This window comes from Rhyacophila brunnea, unplaced genomic scaffold (assembly GCF_057557595.1).
Source record: "Rhyacophila brunnea isolate RB1 unplaced genomic scaffold, BYU_Rbru_1.0 scaffold_116, whole genome shotgun sequence".
Taxonomy (NCBI): Eukaryota; Metazoa; Arthropoda; class Insecta; order Trichoptera; family Rhyacophilidae; genus Rhyacophila; species Rhyacophila brunnea.
The window spans coordinates 314,004-330,620 of NW_028232770.1; the positions used below are offsets into that span (position 1 = coordinate 314,004).

At 26.8% G+C, this 16,617-nt stretch overlaps 1 pseudogene; it reads right to left on the minus strand.

Annotated features, from left to right (window-relative positions):
• Positions 1-8,921: 8,921 nt before the first annotated feature.
• On the minus strand, positions 8,922-10,448 carry LOC147078224 (uncharacterized; annotated as a pseudogene).
• Positions 10,449-16,617: the final 6,169 nt, after the last annotated feature.

A 16,617-nucleotide genomic window follows, 5' to 3' on the forward strand; every position in this document is an offset into this window, starting at 1 on the left:
TGTGTTTCATAGAAACTTTTAGAAAAAAAATGCATTCCTAATAATTTAGAAGAGATGATATATAATAATATATATTCTTTCCATAACTAATCGACGAATTTCACTAATTTTTAGATTACCCAATATTAAGTTCAATATGCAGAATAACAAATTTAGGAACAATAAAAAACAGCTAAACGTGAGTAAATCATGGTACAGCACTTATTTTAATATATTATTATTGCACGTGGGTATATACAGAAGTTATATCCCCTTAAATATATGAAGCACTAGTTTTTTTTTACTAGGGGAGAGTAAAAATGTGTAATAGATGCGCTTCTATGCTATAAAAATTTATATATTTACTTTATAGTAACTATTATATATATACAAAACAGGGTTTCATAAATTCTATTGTATAAAATGAGGCAATATAGCGTTTCTCGAACAGTAGAGGAAATAGAAAACCTAAAATAAACAATAGAGGGGTATATATGTAGCAGGATCGAAAAAAAATATTTTGGATGTAATTTTTTCGGTTATAGAATAAAAAAATGAATATTTAAGCGGTCTCTTTCTACATTTTCACAATTATTTTATCATTAAAGCAAATTTTTTAATTGATTTATAATTAATAATCATATTGGCTTTTAAAGCCACATGATCCTACATTATTGCTTAACCTATCAGAATACATGATTTTTTGTATTTTTTCAGCAGTCCCACTACAAGCAAATAACCAAATATATGCTTATTAGATGCCTATATAGATTTTATCTTAAAATTTTATATAAATAAATAAAATATTATAAATTATCATCTATAAAATACTAAGAAAGGTAAACCATACAGATACAATACTACTATTCTTTTAATTTACTAAGTTGCATTAACCTTTTCATTGAATGTATTTTGACGCAAAATATTTTAAGCTCGTTTTAGGTTTTTTCGAAATATTTTTCGCTGTTAAATGTCTTTATTGAGGATTTCCGTCATGATTATGTCAAAAAAAAAGACATTTCCAGGCATAAATTCTACAGCTTTATATTCTAATGATACAATTTTGTTTAATATTTAACAAAGATAATAATAGAATACGGGATGTTAAATAAATTATCTATTTAAAACATTTTAATAATTATTAATTTCAAAATGGATTTATTTTCAAGTTTCTTAGAAATTTCATTCACCTCTTTAAATTTATTTAGTACGAATGAAATAATCCAGTATAATACTTTGATCAAGATATGTGATCTAATGAAATTATCTTGGTTTTTATATAAGCTTTATTTATGTTTATTTAAGTTTATAAAAAGTTCTTTCATATAAATGGTTTAAATTATATTTTTATCGTTGAGCCGAGATTTCAAAAGGTTTTTTAGTATTGAGATAGATTCCATTTATAAATACATAATTATCCATCATGTATAGAAACTAAGGACTGAAAAAGGAAATAAATTTTCCAGAAACATGATTTTGCATTTTATGCATGAGTTAATTTTGGAATTGGAATTTTATTTTTTTTTCTATAAGCTTAGCTTGATTTATTTCCATGCACACATCATATTTATTCTCTTGGTTATATCCTCTTTTCTTAAAATTTTTGAACCCTCTCCTTTTTCAAGACTTATTATTTAAAGGATTTTTATCAATCCTATAGTTTGACCATATGAACATAATTTTTCTACAATTTGTATAATTAAATGATAAAAAGATATGTATTAGAAATAGTTCTTGAATGAAGGCGATATCCCAGAAACTACACAATATAAAATTTAACACCATAATATTAAAAAAAATTCATTATATCACATATAATATGCACTACCAAACCGAACTAACACTTAACATGTAAATAAATGGCAAATTCACCCTTTTTGAAAAAAAAAGATATATAATTTTTTCCTAAAATTTATGAAGTATGGTATTTCAAAAATTTGCCTTAATAATCGAAGATATTATTGTGTTTTTGATGTATATAATATCAATAGATTGAGTAATTGGATGTAAATGTGCCTTTAAACAGCAATTATTTTTATTCATAAGTTGCGAGAATGCAATAATTTTGTTTTTTAGATAATTAATATAAACAATTTAACATTACATAGATACATTTTTGTATCTTATAAAGTTTAAAAAATTCATTTCGCATACAAAAATGAATAGGTATATAAATTTGGTTCCTTTATCCTTAAAACACGAAAATTAATATTTTACTGTAATTTATTTATCATTTCACAATAATGTTTACATATAAATCAAAATTTATATAATTTTATTAAAAATACAGTTTTCTACAATAAATATTAAATGTGAAACAAAATATCACATATTAGCAACTATGATAGTGATAAAACCTTAATTTTTGATTTGATACGCGGCAAGAAAGTTTGAAAACCTACTTTATTTTGTGGTTATTATATATTATGTCTGTTTATTATTTATACATATATTTCTGTTATATTCTCGCTTAGAGGGTCAATAAAACACATATTTTCGCTGTAAAGTCTGAATTCAATTTATTTTATAACAAGTCGGTTTGAATCTGCCTAGAATAAAATAAAATATTCATTATATCCATTTATGAAATTTAGAATATTTTCTAGATCCATTTTTTCTTATATTAAATTTTAAAAGGTCATATATTTATGTTAATATGCAAACTAGAGCAAATAATAACTTAAAACAGCATATTTTGTAATTTTTAATGTTCGTTTTTGTAATCTTTTGCCGCAATAAAAATTGATGAGGCAAAATAAACACAATATAATAATGAAAATTCGATGATTTAACCGCGAAAATTATAATCTCTAGATATTTATATTTTCTCCTTTAAAATATCATTATGAAAGGTACGATATAAAAAATTATTTATATTTTTATTTCAAAAAAAATTACAAATCAAAATGTCATTTGACAAAATTATATTAGTTCAAATTTAAAGGTTTAGAAATATATCAAGTGATTAATTCATATGCTCAAGCGACAATACTAGAACCTGGCGTGGAAAAAGGAGTTATATAAATCTTATAAAAATATTTGTAGTTTTTTTGAACATATGGGAGCTAAGTGATTTATTTAGATTCACAATGGATTTTTATTCAACTTAACTTTAGAAATAAATACTCTTAATGCACGTTTTTTTATAAGTAACTTCTAGAATATCGGAAAATATTAGATATTATATAGAATAGAGTTAATTGTCCTATCATAGATAATTTTAGGTTTCAAAATTCCTTTAATCTTGTGATAAATATAATAATTTATCATAAAGAACTTTAAAACATAAAATACTTGATTAATGTATATTTGTTTAATAATGCATAATTTTAAATATTCGATAAATCATGCTCTATTATTTTATCTTCTTGGCCTTGATAAAGGGACAATATTTCTGTGACACATCTATGAATTTTCAGTGGAATCTTATAGTTATCAAAAATATATATGTTGATCAGATTTAATCATTATTGATCTATTATTTAGTGCAAATTCCTTGCTTTTAATCTATGATTATTATTTTCAGTATTCAAAAAACCTTTTTCTATTTTTTTTATAATTTCGATCAATTTATATAATATTATCGTTTTAACGTATCCCTAAAAAATGACTAAGATGCAAAAGTCTCATTCGTTTTCGAACATAGCTTTAATAAAATACTGGGGAAAAAAGAATATTGAAACAAACATACCAATTAATGCCTCTATATCAATATCTTTACCTTTTCTCAAAACAGAGACAATAATCTATTTTAATAAAACGTCGAACGAGGATATTTTTATCCTAGATGGAATCAAAACAAATATAAAAGATCGAATGAAGAAATTAATAGCATATTTCCGAGAAATAAGCAGTATTTACGATCCAATACAAATTGAATCAGATAATACATTTCCACATTCATGTGGATTAGCATCTTCTGCATCGGGATATTCTGCATTGGTAAAAGCACTTGACGTCTTTTTCCAAACAAACTTAAAAGAAAGTAAAATTTGTGAACTTGCACGTTTAGGATCAGGAAGTGCATGCAGAAGTATATTAGATGGCATAGTTTTATGGGACGGAGAAGATGTTTGTAGAATTGGTGAATGGGAAGACCTTAAAATATTTAATATAGTAGTTTCTAAAGATGTCAAAAAAGTTGGAAGTACAGAGGGAATGATACGTACTATGGAAACGAGCAACTTTATTAAAGAAAGAATACGAAATGTTCCGTATAAGATCTCACAGGCGATAAGGTATGTTCGAGAAAAGGATTTTGAAAATTTAGGCGTATTGGTTATGAAAGAAGCAAATGAGATACATGCTACTTGCCTTGATTCATATCCACCAATTTTATATTTAACGGAAAAGAGTATGGAGATTGTTGATGCGGTTTTTGATTTGAATAAGGAGAAATTTGAAGTTTTCTATAGTTTTGATGCAGGTCCGAATCCATTTATTTTTGTATTGAGTTATAATTTTGATCGAATATACAAGTATTTTATTGAAAGATTTGGGTATGATATTATTATTTGTAAATAAAATAACCATCTCTACTTCTGTGGGTAGTTTATTTAAAGGAGTTAATTTTGTTGTTAGCTGTTTAAATTGTTTCAAGTAAAACTTTAGATTGATCGTTATTACAGATTTTCTGTATACTTTTTTTTAAAAGGGTTAATTTTGTTGTTAGTTGTTTAAATTTGTTCAAGTAAAACTTTAGATTGATCTTTAGTACTGATTTTCTGTATACACTATTTTTAAAAGGGTTAATTTCGTTGTTAGTTGTTTAAATTTGTTCAAGTAAAACTATAGATTTCTCTATATTACAGATTTTCTGTATACTTTTTAAGCAAATCATCCTTACAGTCCACCTCAATATATCTTCTAATCTCAAGACTTATTCATCCTGGTGTTTTGTTATGATTAATGTTATTTTCTATGTTTTTAAGGCTGCGTTCTTTAATTGTAATACCGAGAATCGAAAATTACCTTCTCTTTGTATTCAGGACTTTACGAGTATCATTAAATCCAAAATCATAAGAAGAACATAAATTTATCCTAGTTCACTGGTTTAGAAAGGCAATGCTTTCCTTATCAACAGTTAATTATATTATTTGCCATTGAATTCGAGAAATGTGTCTTTTTTTATGCGCTAAAATCAAGATTTTGTTTGTTTTATTACATTTTATCATGTTGAGGATCTGTCTATCTGTGTTTGCTGTATAACTTTTCAGCCGGGTGGTATTAATTACTTGTTTGGTAATTTTTAAATGTTTTAGCGCAGGAAATTGATGCACATAGTAATTTATATTGGATTTTCGAGATCAGAAATTTACATCACATGGTCACAGTCACTAAAGCTATTCAGAAAAATATTGATGAGCACGCAAGTTTATGATATATCAAATATATGTAAGAACAATCATTATTGCATACGATGAAGTGTAATATGTAATTGAATGTGTAGTTTTATTATAATATTCTAGCAGGATTTCTTCATTTCATGCGATATATACTATTAAATTATATAACTGAATTTCCCGCAGCGAATAATTTTATCATAAATAGGGAAACGGTTGTTAATTTAGTGAAGCTTTATAATAAAAAATAGTTTATGGAAGTTGGATTTTAGAAATTTTATCATAAATCTAGTTTACAAAAATATTTTAAAAAGTTTAACTTTCACTATCCTTAAAATTTTAATTGCGTAAAATATATAGAGCATGAAATAATATGAGTTTATAATAATATAAAAATAGATATTATATGTTTTATATGGTCTCTGGTCAATTTGAAGCGCATTATCTACCTGGTTGAATCATCTTGAATATTTGTATATTGTTCTGATTTTTGTTCGTAAACTATGATTCTTGTTTGAGAATAAAATAAGCGATTGATTATATTTTAATAGCTCCTTTTTTTTATTTATACAGAGTGCCTGGTGCATTAGCAGACAAACCTTATCGATCCAGAAAATATATTTTACTGATTAATTCCATATAAAAGTAAGATTTTTACAGAGTATATGTTTTTAACTGGTATTAAACAAGTTATAATAATTTTTTTGGTTTTTTTGATAATTCAGAGTATAATTATACCAATGGAATTTAAATTATATGTTATGTGTGAATATAAGCTTTTATAAACAGATTTCCTTTAAAAACCGTGAAAAAACATACAGTTACTTTTTATTTTTTTACGAATATAATAATGTTTTTATATCATAGGGATAATATATTGCACCTAAAATAGACATCAATAGATGCCAAAGGAATCAAACCAGGAAATTTTATGGGTTTATAGTGAAATTTCTTAGCCCGCTGTCAACAACTGATTCGAAGAAAGTCATTTATATTCTTAAATAAAATACTAATGTCATGCAATTTAAAGACTAATCAATATTTTTTTTGAACCACAGAATCCCAGCTAATGCAAATGTATTTAAAGTAAAATAAGAAAACTAATAAAGGAGCAAACTGTTTTCCGACAATTTTGTTTATATTAATTTAAGGATAATTGGGGTTATGAAAATTTACACAAGGATTATATTCTTTGAAAATCGAAAATTTTAAAGTATTACACTGCTTTCATATATATCACAATTATTGATATGAATGGCGTAATGATAGGGCCTTAGCCTATAAAAATAACATAAGAAGGTGTATCGTTTTCTTAAAATTATAAATTAATACGAATATTATTGTCGTGTGCAGAAGTTAATGTGAATCAGAAAGAATTATATATAATGAAACTCATAATCACATTCAATGATCCCACTCAATGCAAAAATATAAAAACTTATTCTCACCATGGGGGGGGGGTGAGTGATGTTCAATAAATATTCTTATGAACAATTCAATCTTTATTAATTAATTATTATATAATAAGTTGGATCTTAGATATGTCACTTATATTAATAGTATGGAATAAAATGATATAACGTACTTCTTCGACTTTCTTATGGTTTTAGACCTATTTTAATATTTAAAACAAATAAAGGCTTAGCTTTACTCTATAAATTTATATAAATCCATAAGTTCAAAAAAATGGCCATAAAAATATCTTGTAAAAATAAAAGAAAGATATATAAATATATAGGGGGTTTGTTTTCACAATATGTGGGAATAAAATATATTTTATTATCATAATAAATGATGCAAAAAATTCGAATGGAATTCGCTTAATTTTTTATTTATTTACTCTTGTATACTCTCTTTTTAGGAAGTTCGCTTATGAATATAAAGAACTTTTGCTTATCTGATGCACCCCGCGTGTGATCTTTCATAATTCCTTCCTGTCCCGGTTTTCACTCCGTGGATTAGGCCTATTTTATCAGGCGGTAGTCGATATAAAGGGGGATGTAATTCCATCTACTTCAAGTCGCTGTTTATTTATGTACCACCACTTATATCTATTCTTACCTATATCTTTGCTTTACGAATGTGGGTTCAATCAATGTTCGGGCTCATACTTAGCGTCTGGCACAGCAACCTACTAATTTATTCTCGCTTATCAGTCTTGTTATGGTTTTACTTTCTAGTTTCGACAGACCAACCCCTTGCGGTATTTCACGTTTTGTTTAGATTATTATGAATGCGCGGGTGTGTCGTGGTTGGGACACAGACACCTTATTAAAGCGTTTCCGCAACAAATCCGTCAACGCACACTATAATTATGCAATTAAATTTATTTTAGGGCCAAATTATTCGTCATAATCTTTGTTTTTATTCTCAAGCACATCTTGTTTGATCTCTCGTGCGCACAGTTATTAATACTTTCGGCTATTTTCTCCTCTCTGAAGTCTTTTCAATCCCTCTCTTTCATTCGAGAATTAGAAATGATATTGTAACAATCTTATTTATTTATGGGTTAAGTTTATTTTCATCAATTTTATCTATTTAGACGTGGTCAGTCCATTGGGAATATTGAACAACTCCTTGATGCATCTTATGACACCTTCCCCTGATATATCATCATCAACTGCTTTTCTTCTCTCAAATGAGATGATTTCAAGTGTCTTCTCTGATTGTAATAACAAATAGAAAATATATAAATAAATAGGGTGTTTTTGTTTTCACAATATATAGGGATAGTAATAAATAGTATATAAAAAATAGATGATGATGATAAATAAATGGGATTTTTATTTTCACAGTATATATAGGGAAATAGAAATAAATTATTGTAATAATAAATAGGAAATCGATAATAATAATATAGATAAATAAGGGGAATTTTGTTTTCACAATAATATATATAGCGACATAGTAATAAATTTTCGTAATAATAATAAATAGGATATTAATATAAATAAAATATGGGTTTTTGTTTTCACAATATTTATAGGGACGTAGTAATGAATTATCGCGATAATAAATAATAGGAAATCGATATATATATAATATATATAGATAAATAAGGATGATTTTATTTTCACTGTATATATAGGGAAATAGTAATAAATTTTTGTAATAATAATAAATAGGAAATCGATAATAATAATATATAGATGAATAGGGGAATTTTGTTTTCAGAATATATATAGCGACATAGTAATAAATTTTTGTAATAATAATAATTAGGATATTAATATAAATAAAATAAAAGGGGTTTTTGTTTTCACAATATTTATAGGGATAGAAATGAATTATCGTGATAATAATCATCTATAATTTAATTATCCCTAGAGTATGTTAGGACCTGATTTCCAAGGACCCTATTAAACACAGCAATATTGCGAATCATGTATTGCACTTAAATCATAGTACAACCCCAATTCTTCTTTTAAAAGACAGCATTTCAACCCAAGCGTGGTTTGGGTTATGGTTAAAAAAAATTATCGTATCCTATTTTAATGATTGATATTATCATTTAGCAACTTTTTTATCTTCATTTTTGATCTGCAAAATATACTTGATGATAATATTTTCTTATAAGATATAAATATTTAGTATTTTAGATTACCATCTCCTGAAAGATCTATTATTTCCACCATAATTGCCACCCCCTCCTCTTGGCACAATAGATTTTAATCCATCGGGAACATGAGCCTTAGACTCTTCAAGAATTTTAATAAGCTCTTTGGCGGTGTTTCTATCATCATTAGTAAAGAAAGAAAGCGCCTTTCCACTTATGGAATCTCCTCTAGCAGTTCTCCCAATCCGATGCACATAATCTTCACATTGTTTAGGGAAATCATAATTGATAACCATATAAACATCTTTCACGTCCAATCCTCTTGCAGCCACATCAGTCGCAATAAGAATATTCTTTCTTCCAGACTTAAAATCAGTAATCACCCGATCCCTAATATTTTGTGATTTATCACCGTGAATAGCCGAGGCTTTGAAATTTTTTTCACCTAGAAAGTATTCTAGATCATCACACATTCTTTTAGTATTACAGAAAACAATAAACTTGTTCTGATTTCTTAATACACCCTCGCCGTTCAGTGTTTGAATAAGTATTCCTCTTTTTTCCCTATTCTCAACAATTTTGACTACCTGGTCTATTTTTTTATTTGCCCGTAATTCAGTGTTACCGATATTTACTTGAACATAGTCTTTCATATACGTTTCCGCTAAATTTCGTACTTCTTTTGGCCATGTTGCACTCCACATCAAAGTTTGTCTTGAGATATTGGTCTTTGGAATTATTTGTTTCAGTTGAGGTTCAAATCCCATATCAAGCATTCGATCTGCTTCATCCAATATCATAAATGTCACTCTGTCCAATGAAAAACATCCTTGATCATATAAATCTATGAGTCTACCAGGCGTGGCTACTAATATCTCTACTCCACTCCTCAAACTCTGTTTCTGAGGATAAGACGAAACTCCTCCATAAACTACGGCGGATTCTAACCTGTAAAATCGTTTATATTTTTCTACCACTTCATGAATCTGTAGCACAAGTTCTCGGGTTGGTGCAAGAATAAGACAAATCGGCCCGTCATTTCTTCTTAATGCTGGTTGCGCTGCTGCATGCACAAGTGCTGGTAAAACAAACGAAAGCGTCTTTCCAGATCCAGTTTGTGCTATTCCTACCATGTCACGTCCATTCAATGCCATAGACCACCCTTGAGCTTGAATTGGTGTTGGCGTTGTATATCCTTCACGCTGAAATTCATTAACCACTTCATCTGTAAACAGTTCATGATCGGAATTAGTTTTAGTCTTATAAGACAACAAATCCGTAAACTTGCGAATTGGTGGCGGTATATTAGATCCTTTTATCACCATACCAGCTGCCTTTCTAAAAGATTCTGACTCATTCGCATTCATAAAACTCGATGGCAACGGATCAAGAAAATTTTTAATGAAATTGGTTATTGGCTCATTGCTTGGTGGTGGAACAGACTCGCGGTCTCGACGGTTACTTCCCCATGACTTGTTGTCATATCGATCGTTTGTGCGGGGTGTGCGCTTATAGTCGCGTGACTCGCTGTTCCAGCTTGATCGTCCTCGTTTGCGATCATTATCGTTCATTTAATGGGACTGATTAAATTTTCAAATAAATTAAATTATATGAGAAAAGTATAGAAAAAATTGAATTTAAGAATATTCGATTTCTTCATCTAGTCATATTAAAAAAATTTTAATTATTAAATAAATTGCCATTATAACATTAAAAACATAATAATAACCGAAAAATTAAACTTTTTGAAATGAGAATTGATTAATTAAATTGATTGCTTTGAAAGATTTTAATTTCAAATTAATAACAATTTTCTTGTAAATAATAAAATTTAAGATGAATCTAAAAATTTTATAATTGAAAATTAATTAATTGTAAAAAAATATGTTTCCGGTCCGAATTTATATTTATCTAGAAAAGAATATTATTTCGCATGGTTAAATAAATCATACAAATTCCTTTTTAAATCGTATAGAAATTGATTGTATTAGAAAGGAGTTTAAGGAGAAAAAAGGTCAATTGCACTACTCGATAAACCAACATAAAAAAAGATTTAAAATTTTATTGGACAATGTAAAATGAACAAATGCTATTTTTAATAGCGCAGAACAATTGGTATTTTGAATTTTTACAAAAAAAAGAACGATCAGAAAAAAACCATCGTTGCCATGACTTTTAATTTGTTATACAAAATCGATTTCTAAGGTAAAAAATATCACAAAAAATGTTTTTAAAAGGGCATTAATAAAAATCCGGGACAAACATTAACGTGATTTCCGATTTTATCTTTAATATAGTATTTTAACATACTCAATGCTAAAAATTCATCTGAATTGTTTTCTTTCATTTAATTATTTCATAAAATACCTCTCACAAAGAAATACACTGTGAGCACTCTTAACCTTATACTTATTCATAAATAGACATAACACAAAGAAATAATGTTATTTCAACATAGAATCACCCATTATTCTTTTACAATGTAATATAAATATATGCTGTTGGGAAAATAAAATTTAGTATTCTCACTATTTCATTATCAAAGATTATTCGTAAACAATAGCATGATTCACGATAATCAAAGCAAATTCAATATATGTTGTAGCTGAGTAAAAGGAAGACCAAATTATTTTTAATGCTTCTATATGACTTCAAAAGACAATATGTGGTATGTTATCACAAGTTCTAGTTGTTAAAAAATTATACTTTTTCAAGTCTTTATATGCGGATTAAAAGAAATATAAACACACTTATATCATTCAATAATGCGCCATAATATAAAAAAGTCTGTAAATCATAAATTAAAAGGGAAAAGATTCACATATTTATGTTAATTATTTTAATCCTTGTAAAATAAAATAAAAATATTTGCTGTTAATTTACCGTGGCACTTTTTTAGATGTTTAGATAGTTTCAACCAAAACCATATATTTCTCTAATAAATATATTTTCTTGTTGCTTCTTTCCATCCCTTCATCATTATACCCCACCTATAGATATAATATTCTTTCGATACTTATCACTTTGAGTTTTTTTACACTATAATATTGTTTTTTATTATCCTTCTTCTTTAATTTGGCGTTCTTAAATCCTTAATATACGAATCATAGTATTTTTTGGCGGTAACCTACCATTTTATGAATACTATTACTAATTAATTTCTGTATTTATGTATCCAAAATTGTTTATTTTGTGTAAATCATATTTTTTCAGCTCTAAATTTTTAACATTTTTAAGCTTTATATTGTGAGGTAATTCATTTCTATTGGTGGATCAAGTTATGGCTTTTTTCCACACAAAGTATTATGTAGCCAAATTCAAAATAATTTAAGATCTGTTTATATGCTAGGTGAAACTATAAACCTTGCTTTACTAATACTGATTGATAGGCTATCTTTTTTTTCATAATCTTTTGAACTTGTATTTTCCTGTGAACATAAATATACACATATTATATTTATGTAGGACTCCGTGTGTGATAATGATCAAGCCATCTTTTAAATTTAATTATTTAGTTTTAATAAGATTTTATGCCTCTTAAAATCATTGACAATTTGACTTTACAACCTATACCATATTTATACATTACTTGTTCTTTGGATTTATGTTCACAGTTTAAATCAAGTTTGACAATCAGGCTGTGTCTATAATTGTATTGCAGGCAATGCTACAATATTATCTGTGAAATTGTTGCAAATTTTAATTTTCACATCAAGCTTTTTTTTATTCTGCTAAATTTATTCGTGTATATATTGTCTAATATCTACTTATTTCTAAAATTAGAGATTTTCAGAAGTATATATGTTTTTTTATTCTTATATTTATGCTTTGCTGCTCTTCTGTAAAAACATTCCTTTCTCGTATAAATATCTGATTTACCAAAAAAAATATTTTTATCGCCTATGAATTAAAAACGTAAATTTTTTTTTTCTTCTTTTTTTTGAATAATTATTTCTTTGTTTGGTGACTGTAAATTCATGATTTCTTTCCGCTAGGATTTTCTATTCGATCATCAGCATAAAAATTTCTCTCGGTATTAGTTTAAGAAAACTTGTATTTATATTTAAAGGTATATTTACATCCCTTATTATATGATCTGAATCGTTTTTTGTCGTTAGGTTTGGTTTTGGCTAGATTATAAATTTCAACTATTTTAGCTTTATTTCTAATTTATTATCTGTGTAAACTTTAACAATTAATATCTTTTCCTTATATAAGAGTTTCTAGTCCTTATATCAGAGATCATATATTGCAGATTTATATTATTAAATTTTTAGTTCTATGCAATTTATGAATCCAAATGTTGTTTTCGGTCGTTACGTTTTAGCTGGTTTTAGATAATGAATAAATATAAAGTGACTTTTTCTATGGGTATATTCACCTAGCAGTATTTTTACTAAAAAGAAACCTTTCGCTAAACATTCTGCAATGATACAAAAAAATAGAAACGGTGGTAAATTCACCTAGAGTATTTTCTTTTACATACTTATGGGGAAAGTAATTGCATTTTTATATCTTATCGAGATTAAATACGCCCTTTTATCACACCTATAAAATTATATACCAACATTCGGCAATTAAGTTATACGGCCATCGTCATTAAATTGTATATGTTCTCCATGCTTTTCTTAACATATATATATATTATACACTAGATTTATTGCTGTTACATATTTATTACTCTTTGATTTTGCGCTTGTTCTTTGCCAGCTTCTACCCAACTCACGTAGCCGAGTTGGTTTTCCGATAAGAGGCCACATTTTTCTGCTTAAAATTGTAATATAATGTCACCAATAAAGTGGTAAATTTGTATATAAATTTAGACTGCTATAGTCTTAAATTCACCTATATTTATAGTTTCATCTTTATAAGTGAGCTATGTAGTCTCTTTATATAGCCAATTTTATTATTATTTGCCTTCTTAATCATATATATACAATGATGCCGTAATTCGATTGATATGGGCATCTAAATTTCTTTATAAAAAAAGTGTTGAATCCAATCTCCACAGCAGCTTTCTGGTTAAAGCGAAAATTTATTTTTGTATATTATCTTCTGTCATACACACAACTTTAGCTTTTTATTCTCTAATAAACTCATGTAAATACTTTCAAAACATACGCTTTCATCTTTACCCTATATTAATTTTGAAAGCCATGTAAATTGATCATCATCGGATTGGATATTAAAGTTTATATAATTTTCTTGAACGATAAAACAGATTTTGATTTAATTCAAACTGATTGTTTGTGTCTTGAAACTCCTATTTTTTTAATATTATATCTTGACAATCTATGTCTTCAATAATATAATGGCTTTCTGTCTAAAAACAGTATGTGATGTCATCTTTTTTTTCGGGAATGTATATTTTTTTCTGAAAGGACATAGTTTTTAAGTTGCACTAGAAATCTAAATCTGCATTTATTTCTGAATATTTACTAGCTTTTAGTATTCTACCGCATTATATGTTCTTTTGTCTGATTCGCCTTTTTTGCTGAGCTCTTCATTAATCAATTGAATACTTTATAGTATTTCGATATTTTAGATCAAGTTTTAGGGTTTTACGCTATGATACTGCATATAAATATTTATAATATCTTACAAAATTTATAAATTTACTTTAATGAAAGTCTTTATTTAACCATTACAAATCAATTTCATGGTTTGTAACATCTTAGTGGGTTTATAAAGAATTCATTTGCTTCTGAAACAAATTCTCACGTAGCCTAAATTTTTGTGGGCTTAATAATTTTGTAAATTCTTTTTTTCATGATTTTTTGTAGTTTAAATTTAGATCATCCTTCGTAGCTACCATGTTTATATACAAGAATTCCATTTCTCATCCTCTTTATTGTATGCGAAAACAAATGACTTATTACAACGTCAGATGTAATATGTCATTTGTTTTCTTCAACCAAGGCCATATATACGTCTGAATCGTAGAATGTTTGCTTTAAGCTTCATATATGAATAAACCTATTTGGAATGTAAATTTTTGAAGATTATTTTTATTATATGTTAATTAATAGTGGTAGTAGATTTCAAAAATATTTTTTTTTGCATATTTACAATACTATTTAAACCTTAATAATATGGTTATTCGTTTTTCATCATTTTCTGTTATCCCATATGTTTACTATTGCATACAAAAAATTAAATATTTTTAAAAAATATATATTGAGACTATTTATGATAAAAAGAAGAACCTTATCACTCGGATAGAAATTGGCGCGACTATTATCGACAATATAAACATATTGAGAACCATAAATTGAGAAAGTATGTTATGCTAGCATCTGAGCTTTTATTTATATAGAAACGTATGATTAGAATTGACCCGTATGTCATAACTTAAAACGCAGTGGTGACATGGTATTCATAAAAAGTATCTGAAGGAACTCGAAACGACGAAAAAGATCTGGAATATATTAAAACCTTAGTACTAAGAAAGTCTCTTGACTTAATAGATCTTTAAAGGGGAAAAACTATAAAGAAGACTACGAAGAGGACAAGTATACCAAAAGGATAAATTTGCAGTGCATACGGGAAAAAAAGCAGGCTGCACTTTAGAAAAAAACTAAAATTATATCCATAAATTTAGCCCTAAAAATAAATACACTGTATTACTACCATATTTATATATTAAGGAGTTAGAAATGCTGCAGAAGCAAAATAATATTCATAAATATAAGATTGTGTATGTCAATTGGATTTTTAAGTCTCTAAATTATTGAATGCAAGACGTGAATAAAGATAATATGATTTGAAAAATAATTGGCTTAATTAGCGCCATAGAGCAATATAAGGCTATACTTGAAAGGCATGAATACTATAAATCATATATATTCCGTAGAAACTATGTTTGAATACGAAATAAAAGAATAATTTAATATCATTGTTAATTTCATTAATCAGCTGAACCCGTATCCAAAAAAAAATATTTAACGAAAGTGTTGGAGAAAGCATATAACTAAAAAAAAATATATTTTTATTTCTAAAAGGTTTATTTGAATATTTGACTTTGCTATAAAAGCTAATTAATGTAATTTTATTTGCATTTTATCACATGTAAATCATAAAAAAACAAATATGATATTCTTAGATCATCCAGGCATAATAGATAGCGCTTCAATATAATTGACTTAATTGTAATGGCATATACTTAAAAAATAAAAATTATATAAAATAAAACATACAAAGAAAAGTTATCAGGCATAATAGATATTATTCCGCGTGATGTGTTATTATGATCGCGTACTAGTATTGAATTTGTGATCTTAACCTTCCATAGCCACATCAAATATTTATTAATGAACATTTACCATATTATAATAATTGCACATGTGCTTGAAAATGTGATTGTTATGTCCAAGGGCACTGAAAAATTAATGAAATAGATTCTAATCAACTTTATTCTGGTACAAAAAGAATAAATTGATGGTCTTTTTGCCTTAATGCTTAATACTGAAGTTCACATGTCAGTAAAATACAACATAATGAAACCAGTAAAAACATCTGATTATTTTGTAGCTGAATAATTTTGAAACGTATTTTTCTTCAATTTTGATATCCGAAATTAAAGTTGTATTTTTCTTTTTACGACGCAATAAATAAGTAATATAATTGCATATTTAACATAGTTTTTCAAGACACTTAACTCATTATATTTATGAAAGTCTGAGCAGTTGATGAATATAGATCAGGTGAAGGTGTCAAAGGATGTATCAAGGAGTTGTGCAA